The sequence below is a fragment of the Protopterus annectens genome, chromosome 1.part1 (genome assembly GCF_019279795.1).
Source record: "Protopterus annectens isolate FY-2018-M chromosome 1.part1, PAN1.0, whole genome shotgun sequence".
Lineage (NCBI taxonomy): Eukaryota > Metazoa > Chordata > Ceratodontiformes > Protopteridae > Protopterus > Protopterus annectens.
Genome location: NC_056726.1, coordinates 385,615,550 through 385,633,470, shown reverse-complemented (window position 1 = coordinate 385,633,470; position 17,921 = coordinate 385,615,550). Strand labels below are relative to the sequence as shown.

The window sequence follows — 17,921 nt, the reverse complement described above, 5'->3', positions numbered from 1 at the left end:
GTCTAGAGAAACCACAAAGATCTAAGGAAGAAGCAGAGAGAACAGACTGAAGTCAAAATTTTAAAAGAAAGCATTATCAGAAAGGTTTTGAAAAAGGAAAAGTCTAGATTGGGCCTCCAAGAACCTACCACCGGTGAGCCAAAAACATCCTGGTGTAGAAACCCTGGCTCCTCTGGCATGGGGGCACTGGCTGAATAATACCTTAAACACAGACTTCCCTATGAAGAGGGGAAAGTGAGGCAACTGGCAAGGGGAGCTGAGGAATGCATGAAAAGTGAGAAAGCCTATGCATCTATTGTGATCTGTTGCCAAAAGGGAAAGAAGAGCATTAACCTTTGCGAAAGAGGAATCTGGCTGAGGGGAAGAGGAGAAGAATCATCAAGTGGAAGCTGACTTGTCCTGAAAGAGGAGTTTTGCCCCTGGACTTGACTGGATTGACCGTCTTAGAAAGTCTTTTACACTTCAGAGGCCACTTAGGATGCTTACCCACAAAGAGACCTGGCTTTAGAGGGGTAAATTTCTTTGACATTTAGGAACAGAAGAAAAAATCTGTTTAATACCCTGCCAGACCTCCCCTTGTCTTGCAAAGCTTTAGAAAAGTCCGAGGAAGAACCAAACAAACTCTTGGTCTTCAGAGGACAATCTAATAATTTCACCTTTATATCACTCTGGAATGCAATCTAATGCCTCACTTGATGTTGCGACCTTGAATAAATCATAGCTGCATTTAATGAAATGGATGGCTACTTGCAAAGCAGAACCAAGTGGGAAGAGAGCTGAAGTTTCAGAATCAGACTCTGGCATGCCAGCTAACACCATCTCCACACAACGTTTAGCAAGAAGGGCAAGCACATATCTAGTCGTATGTTTCTGATAACTGGCGGCCCTAAAGTCAAAGTAGCAGAGGTATACACCTTCTTACCATACCAATCCATTGCTCTACTCTTTTTGTCTATTTATAAAAGTTTGGAAGATGCAAGAAGTTCAGTGGGCTTGGCAGGTGAGACAGAAATGGCAGAAGGGTCTGCTGAGGGACTTTTATGCAAAAACTTCTCAGCTTAAGGGACCTTATATAACCTATCTGGCGTTTTAGGAGCAGCAGATTGAGAACAAGGGCTTGAAAAGCATATGCAAAATTATCTGAGAGCGCTTCCAGAAAGTACAGCTGTGTACCTACCATAAATGTAGATGTTCGAGTGTATTCACTGTTGCAGTCATTACACTTGGGTTATCCTGCTGGCAGGCTACCCGCAGTCGGCCTGAATTCCAAGTCCTGGTCCGGCGTCAGTTGCTGTCGCCTCTTCCCTGACGTCAGTGCGCCAGGGGTATAGAAGATGCAGCCGACACCATTTTCTTCAGTTTTTCTTGCCCCAGATGCCAGGTGCCCCCAATGCCAGGTGCCCCCAAGAAGGTAGTCAATACATATTGCTTATAAAAACATACAGTAAAATAAGAAAAAATACCTTCACCTACAAGCAAATACCTATACTTCTCTAACCTATACAACCTATGTGGTGTAAGTCCCAGCAAAGAAGCAAAGAAAGGGGGATGGAGGGTGGGTAACCTGGACTGCAACAGTGAATACACTCGAACATCTACATTTATGGTAGGTACACAACTGTACTATGCTCATCGTGTTTCACTGTTGCAGTCATTATACTTGGGTTGAATCCCAAAGCTGAGGTAGGGTGGCTGGGTCTAAATAGGATTAGGAGTGGCTATGAGGCCCTGCAGAACTGCAGTGGCAAAGCATGCTCTGGATTTAGAGTAAAGAGGTAAGTGATAATGCTTGGTAAAAGTGTGCACTGAACTCCAAGTTGCAGCCTCCAAAATTTCCTTGGTTGGTACTCCTCTGAGAAAGGCTGCTGAAGTGGCTGCTGCCCTGGTAGAATGTGGCCTAATATTCTTAGTCACTGACTTGCCATGCTGAGCATAGCAGAAATGAATACAGTGTCCTATCCATTTTGAAATAGTCTGTTTTGAGATAGCCTTTCCTTGTGATCCTGCAGCATATGCTACAAACAGTTGCTCAGTTTTTCTGAAAGCTTTTGTTTTGTCCAAGTAGAAGCGTAGCTGCCTGTGTATGTCCAAAGAGTGCAGAAGTCTCTCCCCTTTATTCTGGGGATTTGGATAAAATGTTGGCAAATGAGTGGTTTGGTTAAGAGCCACACTGGATACTACCTTTGGCATAAATGTTGGGTTTGTCCTTATAGAAACCCTGTCTGGATGAAAAATGATAAAAGGTTCCACTGCCATTAATGCCTGTAACTCTGAGACTCTTCTTGCTGAAGTTATTGCTAGGAACAGAGCAGTTTTCCAGGATAGGAATTTTATATAAGCTGTATTGGCTGGCTCAAAAGGAGGCAGTGTGAGCTTTTCCAAGACGAAGTTGAGGTCCTATGTAGGTATTGGTGCTCTCCTTGGGGGTCTTATGTTTTTTGCCCCTCTGAGATACTGTCTTAGCAGTGGATGAGAGAAAATAGGAGGTTCTGTATTGTAATGAGCTGAAATGGCAGAGGCATGGATCTTAATTGATGAGAAGGATAGGCCTTTGTCCAGCATCTCAGTTAGGTATTGTAAAATCTGAGGAATATTTGGAACAAGTGGTTCAAGTCCTTGTGCCTGGTTCCAAGCACAGAATCTCTTCCATTTTTCTGCATAAGATTTCCTGGTGCTGGGCCTCCTGGCTTCCAAAATGACATCCATAACAGCTTTAGAGAGAGGTGCGTTCTGAGTGGCTATATTATTTGCCATGCAGCCAGATTTAAGGTTCTGAGTTGGCTGTGCAGGATCTGATTGTTTTGTTGAATCAGAAGATGAGGAATTTGAGGTAAAGTCCAGACTGGGCCTTGAGACAAGCTCTTTAGGATTGGGTACCAGTACTGGCATGGCCAGTCTGGGACAATCAGAATCATTTTTGGCTTCTCTTGTCTGACTTTTAGGAGTACCTTGGGAAGGAGAGGCAGTGGTGGAAAGTCATAAACTGTTAGGGTTTTCCAGCTGAATGACAGAGCATCCACTTTCCATGCTTGTGAGTGATAAGTCCTTGTGCAGAATCTCTGTAGTTGGCAGTTGTGAGGGGAGGCAAAAAGATCTATGTCTGGGCATCCCCATTTCCTTGTTATCATGCTGAAGACCTGTGGATCTAGTTTCCACTCATGAGGGTCCATGAGGTTTCTGCTTAGTTCGTCTGCCAGAGTATTTTTCTTTCCTGGCAGGAATTGTGCCTGCAGATGTACTTGAAAGGTCTGTGCTGTGTTCCACAAAGTCATGGTTTGCCTGCAGAGGGGGTAGGAATGTGTGCCCCCTTGCTTGTTTATGTACCACATAACTGTAGTATTGTCCGTCTTTAGTAATAGTTGTCCTGGATGTAGTAGATCCTTGAAGGCTGTCAGGGCATTCTGTACAGCTAGCAAGTTTTTGATTGATATGAAGATGCATCTGGTCCGTGGGCCACATGCACTAAATACATTTTCCTGCCATGTGTGCCCCCCAGGCATAATCTGATGTGTCTGTTAGTGTCTGCCTGGCTGTGGGTAAAGTGAAAGGCTGTCCCTTGTTGTGGTGACAGGCCAGTGCCCACCATCGAAACTCCTATTGCAGGCAGGGAATAAGAGTTATTATCGTTTTCAGGCTGTGGCAATGTTGAGTCCAAACACTTTTTAGATACCATTGTAGCTTCCTCATATGCAGTCTTGCAGGATGCCATGAAGCCCAAAGCCTGCAGAATTTTTCTTGCAGGTAGCTGGGTCTTTGTTGCCATCATTTGAAAGTAATGAGTCAGTTGCCTTTGCTTGCCTGACGTGAAATAAGCCATCTGGGCAGTTGTATTTAAGCTTGCACCCAGGAATATTATCTCTTGAGAGGGCACTAGTTTTGATTTCTTTTTGTTTACTGTGTACCCTAGGCAAATTAGTAATCTTTTTACAAATGCCAGATGCTTTAGTAGAATGTCCTTGCTCTCTGCTTGAATAAGGCAGTCGTCCAGGTAGGGATATATTTGAATTCCTTTTTGTCTGCAAAATGCAATTACTGGTGCCAGGCATTTTGTGAAGACCCTGGGCGCAGTAGATAAGCCAAAGGGCAGTGCAGAGAATTGGTAATGCATTGAACTAGCTATGAATCTGAGGTATCTTCTGCAAGATTGTCTGATTCGGACATGCAGGTATGCCTCTTTGAGGTCCAAAGTAACTAGCCAAGCCTTCTTGCCCAGCATGGGTAGAAGTTGTTGCAGTGTCAACATTTTGAATTTTGGAACATCCAGGAAAGTATTTAGAATAGACAGGTCCAGTATTGGTCTCCAGGCTTTGTCCTTTCTGGGTACCAAGAAAAGTCATGAGTAAAATCCTTGCCCTTGTTCTTGCTGTGGTACTTTTTGAATAGCCCTCGTGTCCATGAGAGCAGAAATTTGTTTTTGTGCCTCTGCCCATTGATTTTGTGGCAGGTCTGGCAAAACTTTTGACCTTGGTAGGGTGTGAAAGTGGAACCTGTAACCCTGAGAGACAATATTCAGAACCCATTTGTCCTGGGTGATCATGTGCCAATTTTGTGAGAAAAGTGCTAGTTTTCCCCCTAAGGGTGCTGCCAAAAGGTAAGTGCTTGGCATTTGTAGAGGAAAGTCATTGGGACTGTTTCCTATAAGGTTGTGATTTGTCTTCTCCGCCTTTGGGGGCTGAAGCACCCCATTGCTTAGGTCTGTATGAGCCTTGGGGCTAAGATCTGCCTCTTGGGCATCTGTATCTGCCTCTTTGTGGCCTGTCTGACACTGGAAAGGACCAGCTTTTAGAAGGCCAGTTCCTGCTAAATCTAGGTGGCTGAACCTCTAAGAAATCTTTTACTGTCTGCATTGATTTTGCTTTATCCTCCATTTTCTTTAACACCTCTTCTGCCTTAACACCAAACAAATTATCATGCTGTAATAGATCATCCAATAATTTTGCTTTAACATGATCAGGTAAACTCTCTTCTTTTAATCAAGCATGCCATCGAATGGCAGAACCTGTAACTGCGGCTCTGCAAGATGCCTCTAATGAATCAAAACCACATTGAAAGTATGCTTTCCAACTTGTTCAGCTGCATGCAATAAGTCCTGCATTTCCTTGTTTTCAGTACATTCAGAGCTTGTAAGCATTTTCTGTTTTAGCAAAGACATTAGATATTGTTGATATTTAAGCATATGAAACTAGCAGTTTAAAGCCCTTACAGCTAAAGTAGCAGAGATGTACACTTTCTTCCCCCATCTGTCCAGTGCTCTAGAATCCCTATCAGAGGAAACAGAGTTTTTTGCAGTGGAAGCCTTGAACCCTTTGGGACCCTGAGAAATAGTTTCTGGATCAGCAGCAGGGTTTTTATAAAGAAATTTATGAGAATCTGGAACCCTGTAGTACCTATCTGGCTTACCTGGTGCAGGGGGTAAAGAATCAGGAGTCAAACTGGATTCAGAAAAAAACATCATCAACAATATCTAGTACAGGGGGGATAGCAAGAGGCCTGTGCTGAGGCAATAAAAGAAAGTCTCTGAGCCTTTTCTTGGATTCTGAATAATCCTGGCTCTCCCAATGGAAATGTTCCCTGATGGTATGCAGGGTTTCCCCAAAAGAGTAGTCCTCAGGAGGAGAGCCTGAAGGGATAGATTCTTCAGCATCAGAGTCCTCATAGGGAGGAAGAGAATAGCCCTGATCTGAAGAGGAATCAGAAGAAATAGAAACCTGGTCAGAGGAATCATAGTCAGTATCTTGCCTAGGCCTTTTATCAGGAGGGGCATGGGAGCCCCTGATCAAAGTAATTAGGTCCTCGGCCATTTTGAGCATCTGTTTCTTTGGCATGGATGACTGTCCAGGAGAATGCTGCACTTGTTTCTTTGTCTTTAAAGGTGTTGTAGACTTTGCCTTGGCTGAAGAGGTCTTGATAGTAAGCTGTGTAGGTCTGAAAACACCCTCAAAAGCCGATGCCTGCTCAGCGGCTCCGGACCCATCTGAGGGAATTGTTTCCGTAGGCCCAATAACTTGAGTTTCCAGAGGCCTAGCTGTCTCCACGTGGGAGTTGGAGGCGACCTGTGGCTCTGAGGTAGCGGGTGTCAGGGGCTGCGAAAGCGCCTCACTGAAAACCGGAGACTGGCCTAGAAGAGGCTTCGTCATCGGTTTTGGACCTCGGATGCCTGTCTTTTTCTTTGTCCTTGCGCTTTTTATGGACTCCGGTCATCGGTTGTTCCGACGGCATTATATAGTTAAACCTTCGGCCAAAGTAATGAAAAGCAAAATCGAACCGATGCTTAATAGTGCGTTGGTTGAATCTAGCACAAAACCGACAACTAGCAACGTCGTGGTCAGGGCCTAGGCAAGGAATTCAGTAAGAATGAAAATTCTTATGAGGTATTTGCTTCCCACAAGAAATACAACTGTTAACTTTTACTGACATCGGACTGGAGCAAGAAAAAGTTTCCCCAACGGGGTACTTAGCTTTATTGAAGACTTCGGATCTGAAATTCAAAACCGAAAATCTCAGGAGTCGGCCGACCGGCACTTGCGAACTGCTTTTGCTTCGGGCACCGCGCGGCAAGAAAAACTGAAGAAAATGGCGTCGGCTGCATCTTATATACCCCTGGCGCATTGACGTCAGGGAAGAGGCGACGTCAACCGACGCCGGACCAGGACTTTGGAATTCAAGCCGACTGCAGGTAGCCTGCCAGCAGGATAACTCAAGTGTAATGACTGCAACAGTGAAACACGATGAACATCAGAAGGAACTGCAGAATGTCTATAGGAATCCATCTATAATAGGTCATATCATCTTTTTTTGAACTTCAGACATCTGAGAGCTTACCCACTTAAAATGTTCCATGATGTTAAGAACAGTATCCCAAAAGAAAAGAAAAGTTCTTCCACCAGGGTATAATTCTCACTTGGGGTGTGAGAGGTCCCAGGTTCAAATTCTGGACAAGCCCAATGTTTTGTGGTGGATATGGCATAATGGTTTAAGGTCTTTGCTCAAACAAAGGGTACAGGGTTTGATTCTGATCTTGGATTATTGATTAGGCATACAATGTCCCTTCAGGACAGTTAGCCTAGTATTCAGCTATGACCTATGAGCATATGTGGGAATAAGGGTAAGAGAACCCTCCTTATCACAAACCAAAGCAGGAGATGAGTATCTGGGAAGAGGAATAAGCTAGAGATTCAACCCCCCCCCCCCCCAAAATCCAAATCTTCATCAGCTCAGAGCCTCTGGGACAGTAATCTCAGTGCATCTTTTCCTTTTTGTGTAACTGGCAAGTAGATGCAAGCCTAGGTTCCTTCGGAACTGTAACTGTGTTGCCGGAATAATACGTCCAGAGCGTGAAAGTTGCTGATGTCTGATACTTTCACGGAATATAATGAAAGCATTGACAATGGCCACATCCCATAACAACCAGAACAAGTACAGCCACCATTTGCGGGCCTTTCTGGCACTGGGATACTGTGTCCTGAGCTGATCTGCTCGGTCCACCCCATTCATGTAACTGTTGTACATGTTTACAACTGGTGGACATGGCACTGATGCCTTTCTTCCATCACGCTTTCTCCTGTATGTGCTGGAGACTGGCAAGGTTGGGTTACAGTTAGTTGACAAGAGGAATACTGGTTTGCTATCCTTCCATTCAGTAGCTAGCAGTGGTCCACTCTGCAATTGCTTGTAGTAGCCTCGAGCTGCTTTTCCAATGGCCTGTCTGTTGAATGTAAGAGGCCATCCTGACCTATTGGTGCGCATGGTTCCACAACAGTATAGATCATCTTTCAGCAATTGCTGTGCTAGTGGAACAGAGGTAAAGAAGTTATCAAAGTAAATGTGATGCTTCTTGCCAATCAGTCCCCTAGTTAAGTCAACTACAACTCTCTGTGCCAGCCCGACCTCTGTATTCTGCTCCGTTTTCCCAGTGTATACCTGGAATTCACGTACATACCCATTGGTCGAGTCTGCCAACACCCACACCTTAATGCCATACCTCTCAGGCTTACCAGGCATAAACTGTCTAAATGTCAAGTGTCCACGGAAGCCAACCATGGCTTTGTCTACAGCCACCTCATGATGCACATTGTAACGTGTCCTGCATGCATGAAGTACTGCATCCAGTATTGGCCGTACGTGATGTAGCTTGTCATGACCCACAGAACCCTGTGGTAGGCTCAGGCTGTTATCGTTGCAGTGGAAGTACTGCTGAATTTTTTCAAACCTATCTCGGGTCATGTACTCTGCTATTGGGAAGCGACCGTATACATGGTGCATTTCCCAGTACTGCCTCAATTCAGGAACATGTACAATAGACATGTATATTCTGACACCTAGAAATGTGCGTATGTCTCCTGGGCAAACAGGACTCCACCGTGTATCAACCTTGCCTGCTGCGGCCTGCCTCTGTGCAGCATAGCGATTTGTTTCATTAGCAATATGGGTGTATAGCTCCTCTGGGAACATCAAATTCAGGAAGTCCATCTCTGTGCTATCTGAGCCCAAGTGATCTATTGGTCCTACTGGCCCCACAAATTCCTCAATGTGTAAAGTTTGGAGGTGTTTTTCCCACATGATCTTACGTGGTGGGCCTTCTCGGCGTACCTGACTGGGTCGCAAGGAACAGCTGGAAATGGGAAGGGCTGAAGGGTTGAGAGATGGTGCTCTCTCAATGCCAGTAGCAACTGTACTGCTTGCAGTTGGTAGTGAACTGCTGACACATGTTCCCTGCTGAGGCACACCCATATCATTCTCTGACAAGGAGCTACTTGGACTCATATTTAGAGGATTATCTCCATCACAATCACCATACTCTGGACTACTTCCCACATCATGCACAGTCGAAGGCACATCCACACCCTTATCAGCACTTGCAGTGCCATGCACTGTGGAGGACTGCATAGTTGTGTCAGACAAGGTGCTTTCGTGAACACAGATAAAGGCATGTCATCGTCTGCGTCATACTCTGAATGCACTTGGTGGCCACTGTGTGTGGCCAACTTGTGTGTGGGCACCCTCCTTAGGTGTGCAAGTGGCACCTCATCCTCACTGTCATGATCACTGTCAATTACTGGTCATGTCTGCTTTGGCAACTCGTAGTGGTCTTTCAGGAATGGAGGGAACAGGAGCATCATCCGTATCACAGGCAATGGCCTTTTCACGCAGACGTGCGAGTGGAATGTCATCCTCTGAGTCATAACCATCATCCTCACTCTGGTTGGCATTATGTGGTACATCAAGGTGCATACCATTGTCTGAACCACTGCTACAACCATCACAGTCAGTTTCCTCACCCAACAGGTAAATGCTGCTTGCTTTCTCCTCAACAGATGGCATCTTTGGTGGTGGCTGTGTTGCTTTACACTTGAAATCACACCTGAAAAACACAATGCAATACAACATTCTGATGTAATATACCTGCACAGAAGCACGTGAAAAGCAATGCACTTATTTCTATATATATATATATATATATATATATATGTATATATATATATATATATATGTATATATATACACACATACATATATACACACACATACATATATACACACACACACCTATATATATTATCTCCATCTATATATATCTACATACACACAAATCTGTGTGTGTATATATATATATATATATATATATATATATATCTCTACATATAAATCTGTGTGTGTATGTATGTATGTATGTGTATGTATACATATATATATATATATATATATATATATATATACACACATACATATATGTCCCCAGCTACTTTACACCATGGGTAACTCACCAAACAGATATGCAAACAGTCTTAACAGGTGAAATATGCCTCTAGTATCTCACCCACAAAAGGAGGTATCAAAAGAGCAAGGCTATAATCAGTAACTCAACACAATGACTTCATAGTTCAAAAGCACAGGAAATATTTTACCACAGCAGTGCAGAATAGTCGCAAAGAAATACAACATATGAGTTTGGATATTGTCATTGCCTTATAGTTAAAAACAATTTATGATTTTCTGTCAAATGAGAGTATGCAAGGCAGTCAATAATAATATATATATTCAAATTCTTCATGCAGTACACCACAAATCCTCTTATTCCAGCCACTTTCTCATGAAAAAACAGACACTGAAGATGTAATGTATACATTTTTCCTCCTAGACTGATTCCCTTTCTTGAAATTGTATACATGACATAAATGAAAGTAGTGTGGAGGGGTGGGGGTGTATTGCAATCACTGCAACTGGAGAAAGAGCCAAATGTGATAACGAATTCTACTTATGTGAATAACAGTGACAACTGCTGACAGTTTTACCTGAAAAGTGACAATGACTCAGTACTATATTGTAACTCCACTGTGCTAATGACTTGCAAAGTTATGCATGGCCAGACACAGGTGATAATTGCTGGCATTCATGATATTACCTTCTGCAGGTGTTATGCAACACAGTCATAATCTGTTATAAGGCCATAGTCACTCAAATAGTATAACACTTGCATATTACTGAGCCCCTCCTCCCACCTAAATTCCACACATGACTGACAAAGCCAGGAGAAATGCATAAAAATACTGTAGCTCCATGCTGTCAGTAGTCACTCTGTAATAACCTTTTCTCTCTCAGGCAACTACTCACTATAATCATATTAATAATAATAAGCCAAGCCATAGCTTGTCTTCTGCCATAGTTTTACATAATTGCCCACATTATTTACATCTAATTTTTATACCAGAATGCAAAATTCAAAGCTAAAATTGAAACAGCTGACAACAACTATTCAGACACTCCATTTCTATTACTGAACCAAAGGTTAAGTCGTTCAGTGCTTTGATGGTAAAGAACAGGATTTTCAACTACAAAATCAGCTACCAATGGATTGCTCTAGATTACCACAAAGTGATATATATATATATATATATATATATATATATATATATATATATATATATATATATATATATATATATATATATATATACATACATACATACACACACGAAGAATATCTCACTAATGAAACTACTAATCACAAATAGAATACTACAAGCAGAAGTGATTGTCTGCTTATTTTACATTGTACTATTTACTCAATGGTGTATCCGATGTCTTATATGCTAGTATATTACACTATAAATGCATTTCTGTGCTGTATTTTAAGTAATGTAACCGTATGAAATTGTCACACTTAATTTCTATGCTTCCCCAGTAACCCATCGAGTTGTTTGCATTGTGTATGCACAAGCACCAAAAAGCACAATAAACTATTTTGCCCAGCGGTCACGTCAGCAGTCAGACCATGTATCCACAAGCACCTCCCTGAAATACAATGAATTATTTCCCTAAGTAACATTACTATGTCCTGGTATACATGCACCTCAATAAAATGTTTCCCCCGAAAAACACTACAGTAACATTTCCTAGTATGTGACACCACCAGCATGAACACTTCACCCAAGCAACCCCTTCAGTAGAATGTTGAGGTATGAACAACCACCAAAATTAAACACTTCCCCAAACGAAACGTGTGTAACATTTCCTAGTATGTACAAGCACCAAAATGAAGCATTCACCCAGTCAAGCCCTTCAATATAATGTATGCACAGGCACCAGAATGAAAGATTTCCCAAAAACAACCATTCAGTAACATTTCCTGGTATGTACAAGCACCAATAGGAAAAAAATAAACACCCAATGCGCAGGTGGGAAATTGCATCAGATTATCTGTCGAGTAGCCATTCCTTATACTCGGGGTACAGGAGAGAGAGAGAGAGAGAGTGAGAGAAAGATTGAAGAGTGGACGCATCTCTTTAAAGGTAAGTATATCTCTCAACCTCTTAGCTCAATAAATCCAGATAATGCCTAAAATAATGGGAGAACAAATGTTTATAAATAAGGACAGATCTTAAATATTGCTCTTATATAATTAGAAAGTTGCTATAATAACATGATTTATATCAATATGCAATCTCTGTTGGATATGAGGTCTATACCTCTCACCTGCCCCTGATTTTCAGGGGCATCCCTGATTTTGACTCAAATTTTAGCTCTGCATCTCAATCTCCCCTAAAATTGGGGACTTTTTGAGAAATCTGGTAATTATACTTAATACACAATGACAATAAATAGAGTGACAGAATTTTTACTTCAGAAAATGTATACCAATTCATATTCTCGTAATCTGTCAGTGTCTCAGATTAATAGTGATAATATTTTAAAAGTGTCCCTGGTTACTTCTGGACTTGTTCCTGATTCTGTTGAGATCTGTCTTTGATTAGTAAAGAGCCATGATAAAGTTTAAAACTGAAATGCAACTCATTATTTAGTGACTTCAGCCTCCAGTGATTTGCCAGCATATACTACAAGTCTGAAACAGTAGGAAGAGGAATTATTTTACATCAAATTTACAAAAAATATATATAAAATAGTAATAAAAAATAAATTCTAAACAATTTAACATATAGCCTATTCTCTAAACACTATAATGCCCTCCAGGGGGGTCTATATCGCTTTGTCGAACAAACTATTTATCAGATACCACTTCTTTGAACTTTATTTATTGAAACCTAACCCATCAAATGCTCGTTTTAGTGATTTTTTTCCCAGGGAGAAAAATTAGTCGGCTAACCTAGCACCATCACAAAAAACAGAAAATTTAAAAGCCACCCAGGTGGGGGGCTGTTCCCCCCACCCCCTAACTAAATATACCAACTCTGAGATCGCACTACAGTGGGGAAAAGGGCAAACTCCCAATGATGGCCAACTAGTTTTTCTCCCTGGGAAAAAGTTTGCTAAAACAAGTGTTTGATGGATTATGTTTTGATAAATAAAGTTCAACAGAGAGGTGGTACTCCATAAATAGTTCATTCAACAAAGTGATAGGGACCCCTTCAGCATGTGTGTTATTGTGTAAATAATGCCTTTCCAGGGGTATAGAAACCCTGAACCTACACGATAACACATACCCTGTCAATTATTGCTAGCTTAGTGTATTCCAATAACAATCCTAACAAAATATTACTTAATGCCAAGAGGAGATATCTGATACTCATTGCATTGATACAGGAACTGAATCACATATTTCAGTAACCTGGGAACTTATCCTCCCACAGAACCTACAGAAACACATGTAGGAGCGCATAATCTAAAGCCTTCTCTAAATTTACAACCAAGCATAGTTTGTATTCGCAAATGTTCACAGAAGTGCATAACACTAAAGAGGTAGTCCATTCTGCAAAGAATCTGCACTTTCTGAATCCAAGAATTAACTGTCAACTGATAGCTCCTCATCAATATTATAGAATAGACTTTTTCCCTGAGTCTTTCAACATAAAGTTCTATTATACTGTTTTATCTCCTTACTTAATGACAGAGATTGCCACCCAGCTTTACCTGTGCATAGACGCTGCCCGCACCTTACTTGCCACATTGAGGTTGAACATTGTTCTTGCTGCCAAACCAACCTTGCCAACTCATTTCAGCATTTACAGCCATATCTGATTCACAGCTGCAGCTTCTGAGGTCCCAAAAATGGAAGGCATCTCTGATCAGTGTTAGCAAAAAACTACGGGCACTCATAAAATCGTCTAAGGCCAGCTTCGAGAGAAAAATTGCACAGGACACCAAGGATAATCAAAAGGCTTTCTTTAGTTATGTTAGGAACCTGGGTGGGAATTCCCAGATATGCTCAGAATTAGTCCAAAATGACAAAAATTACACCGAACTCACAGATATTGCCAACATCCTAGCTGACAGGTTCAGCGCAACCCCCCCCCTCTTCCCCACCAAAAGGGCAAATATCTATCCCAGCAGAGTGCTGCCCCCCTGACATCTCAGATGCTCAGGTAAGAGCCGCCCTCTCCAAAGCAAAAAACACAGCATCAATGGGACCAGACGGTGTCCCGGGCTGCGTCCTACATGAACTCCAAGAAGAACTAAACCCAAACATAAAACCACTGTTCAATCTCAGCCTTACTACAGGATATGTACCCAAAGAGTGGCGTACAGCAACAGTGGTCCCTCTCCACAAAGGTGGTGCCTCAACGGATCCTGGAAACTATCGCCCCATAAGCCTGACTAGCTTGGTCTGCATAGCTATGGAAAGGATCATCATGGACCTCATAAATAAAGATATTGGGGACCTACAGACACTGGATCCTACCCAGTTTGGCTTTGTTAAGGGCAGATCCTGCCTCTTAAACCTGGTCGATTTCTTTGAAACAGTCACCAAGGCCATTGACGAGGGGAAGGTGGTCCACACACCTTACCCGGACCTTGCAAAAGCCTTCGATACAATACCAAACTCGGGCATTATAGATAAGCTCACCAGCTTAAATATAAACCCCTATGTCACTAGATGGGTTGCAAACTGGCTCAAGGACAGAACCCACATGGTTAGAATTGCTGGAGCCATGTCAGACTCCAAACCAGTTACAAGTGGCGTCCCACAAGGCTCAGTCTTGGGACCTCTCTTGTTCGGTATATATTTCTCGGAGGTACAGGCTAACACGGAAGGACTGTGGCTGACCAAGTTCGCAGATGACTGCAAACTGGATGCCATAATCGACTCTCCAGCCGACACAAGCATCCTACAAAAGGGCCTCATAGAAACAGACAACTGGTGCCAGAGCCATGGCCTCAAGCTAAACGCCAAAAAGTGTATAGTCATCCCTTTGGCAAAAACAAAGTGCCCACAAATTACCACATAGGTGGTAATCCATTAACTATGGAATAAGCAATTAGGGACCTGGGTACCCAAGTTGATAGCAATCTCTCATTTGACAACCACGTGGCCAAAGTGGTTAGAAAAACATTTTATATAGCCCACCTAATCATGAAGGGATTCAAATCTAGATCAGGGGAGGTCATCGTGCCTCTTTACTCATCCCTCATCAGGCCCATAATTGTGCACAATGCCCCTTTTGGGATGTACCTTACCAGACACCTGCAGCAATTGGAAAGACCCCAAAAGTACCTCACCAAGAGGATCAAAGGGCTCAAACAGATGCCATATGCTGCCCGGTTAAAAAAACTCCAGCTCTACTCAGTGGCATACCGCCTGCTCAGAGGCGATCTATGCCTGACGTATAAAGCCATGTCCAACCCGGAATTAATGGACATGCTGCACCTCAGAAAATCCAAATCCCATCGAGCTATGCGCTCGAGAGACTTGAACCTCAGCACTGAAATAAATAGGACATGCTGGAGGGACAGATTCATAACCCAGAGGCTCCCTTCACTCTGGAATAAAATCCCAGTCCAGGTTAGGCAGAGTCCCTCATTGACTATCTTCAAAAGGAATCTTGATAAATGGATGGGAGATTGTAGGTTTACCCCGGGTATCACTTCTGTGTCACTGTTAGACAGAGGCAGAGTATACTAACCTCGAAAAAGGGCATAGCAAAATTCATTTAAAATGGGTGGCGAAAGCCAAACACATTCTGGCTAGGCTTATAAATGCCCTAGGGCAGATAGCCTAGTATGAACCTATGAACCTATAAAGTAGACCCATACATGTATGTATGTATGCATACATGTATTTATTTATTTTCATTTTTTACTGGGAAAGTCCAGCTAGGAAAAAAATGCCTTTTCAGCAGAGGCCCAGTTGAAAAGCTCCACAAAACAATTTTATACCGTCATACATTAATACAAAAAAAAAAAAAAAATCAGATCATTTAACAATACAAAGTATAAATGTCACTCAGGATAACAATTGTAAATTCCATAGTTTGAAAGAGATTTGGACAACTGTGACAGAGCATTTGACTTAGGATCTGTTGTTAACAAACTCTTTGAAGGCCTTTCTAAGCTTTGAGTTTGATATAAAACATATGTACTGGTTGATCTCCCTGTGTCTGACATCCATGATAGGTATACAGTGCATTGTAGATACATTACCAGACATCTTGTCTTCCTTCAATACTCCTATACCAAAGTACAATTTTTTTCCAGAGAAATCCTACTTCCTAACTTGCTTAATATAGCATGGTATCCTACAATATAGTGACCTCAGTTTATATCATGCTATAATGGGTCTTCAAAATGAGATATTACTTGGCACATTCAGATGCTCCCTTTCAAAGTTATTTACCAAAATATGAAAAAAATCAATTTCCATAACCATAAGTACCAAACAAACTTTGATATCTACACATGTGCCAAACATACAGGAACAATTATTTTACTATGTTGGAACCAGCAATACTTTCTTCAAAATGAGATATTACTTGGCACATTCAGATGCTCCCTTGCAAAGTTATTTACCAAAATATGGAAAAAAATTATAATTTCCATAACCTATGTCCCAAACAAACTTTGCTATCTGCCTATGAGTACAACATACAGGCCCCATTCAGGGATCTGGACAAAGCCATAAATAATGGGAGGATAAAGGCCCAAAGATAGGGACAATTTTAAACATTGCTTTTAAAATTGTAAAAAGTCGATAGAATAATAGGTTTTGCCCTATTACGAAGAGTATGAAGTCTGAAACTCAAATGACTATCAACATTTTCTGACCTTAATCCTCATCAATTTGAAAAAAATGGGCCAGAAAAACAAAATTTTATGACAACCAGAATACAAGGGAAAAATCTGGACAATTGAGAGCTATGTTCACAGGAAGATCAGTATGCCCAATAAAGAGAGACAAAAATACATGCACATTCTCTAGCCCCTCTCAACATCTTGCATCTTGGTAGACTACACTTTTCCAAGGTGCCATATTTTAGGTTACTACACTACTTGAAAATATCATTAAAATGCACACTTCTTTTATCACACTACTGTGAATGAACCTATCAGAACATTCTGCTAAGGATGACTGAAAAAGCAAACTAAAAACTAGGTGCAAGTCTGTCAGTTTTCTATGTACACACACACTAAAACTTTCATAACTATAGAATAGACAATTAGCACACAGCTTGGTTAGAACATACGTGTCCCTTCCTGCCCTGGTAAACCGTCAAAGCTACATAATTAGGAGAATGCAGTAATGCTTTCATCTTGTACATAACTGGCAAAATACCATTCCACATGCACGGGTCTGCCGACTCTGCCTTGGATTATATTTTACTTATCCCATTTCGCTAGCACTTGATGCATTTCTTCCAGGAAGAGAATCGATGGAGACATTAGCTTTTTGGTATCCATACTACACAGTTCGCCTTGGTACATCAGTCAAGTATCAAAAACTCGAGTTAAAGCTTGCTTGGTGAAAGTAAAAAATCGGGATGCGATTGGCTATTCCCACCCCCGCACGCTAGTAACTACACAGTCCCCTCCCCACCAAACACAACCTGCCAGTGGAAAGCCTGATAATATCTTGCAGATCGTACGTACCTACCACACTATACCCAAAACAGACTGCGGTGATTTTATCAAAACCTTTCTGCACCCCACAGCATGACAAGGACTGATCTGAGTATTGTTTGAGATCTATTTTGAAGCAGTTATTCCTATAGAGGCATAGCATAAGCTCCTATTACAAACCAACAATAATAATAAAGATCTGTACCCTCCAATTACTAGCAAGTGATAAACAAGAGGTTGGGAGGGTGGCATAATGGTTAAGGTGTTTGCCTTACAAACACAAGGTGCAGGGTTTGAGTCTCACAAGGGATAATTGGCTAGGCTTAAAATGGCTCGCAAGGGCAGTTAGCTTAGTACTAATCTATGAATCTATGAATAACTGTCTCATTTTACAGTTAATCTAGCAGCCCAGATGGAATGGACAAACAGAAAGGCACTCATACTGAAGACAGCAAAAGGATGAACTATATGTAACGAGTTGCTGGTGCTTCCAAAAGCCTTTAGATTATACCTATGTTACTTGTGCATTTTTTTTAATTTAAAAAACACTGTTTGGAAAGGAAAGGAAACTGAAAGTGATTAATGCCTCACAACTTTCGTCTTATCAGCAACAAACGGTTCAACAGCAACCAGAA

At 41.8% G+C, this 17,921-nt stretch overlaps 1 protein-coding gene across 1 annotated transcript in view; it reads right to left on the bottom strand.

Moving 5' to 3' along the window:
- CENPM (centromere protein M) overlaps window positions 1-17,921 on the bottom strand; it is a 562,514-nt gene that overhangs the window by 116,739 nt on the left and 427,854 nt on the right. The window lies entirely within an intron of this gene.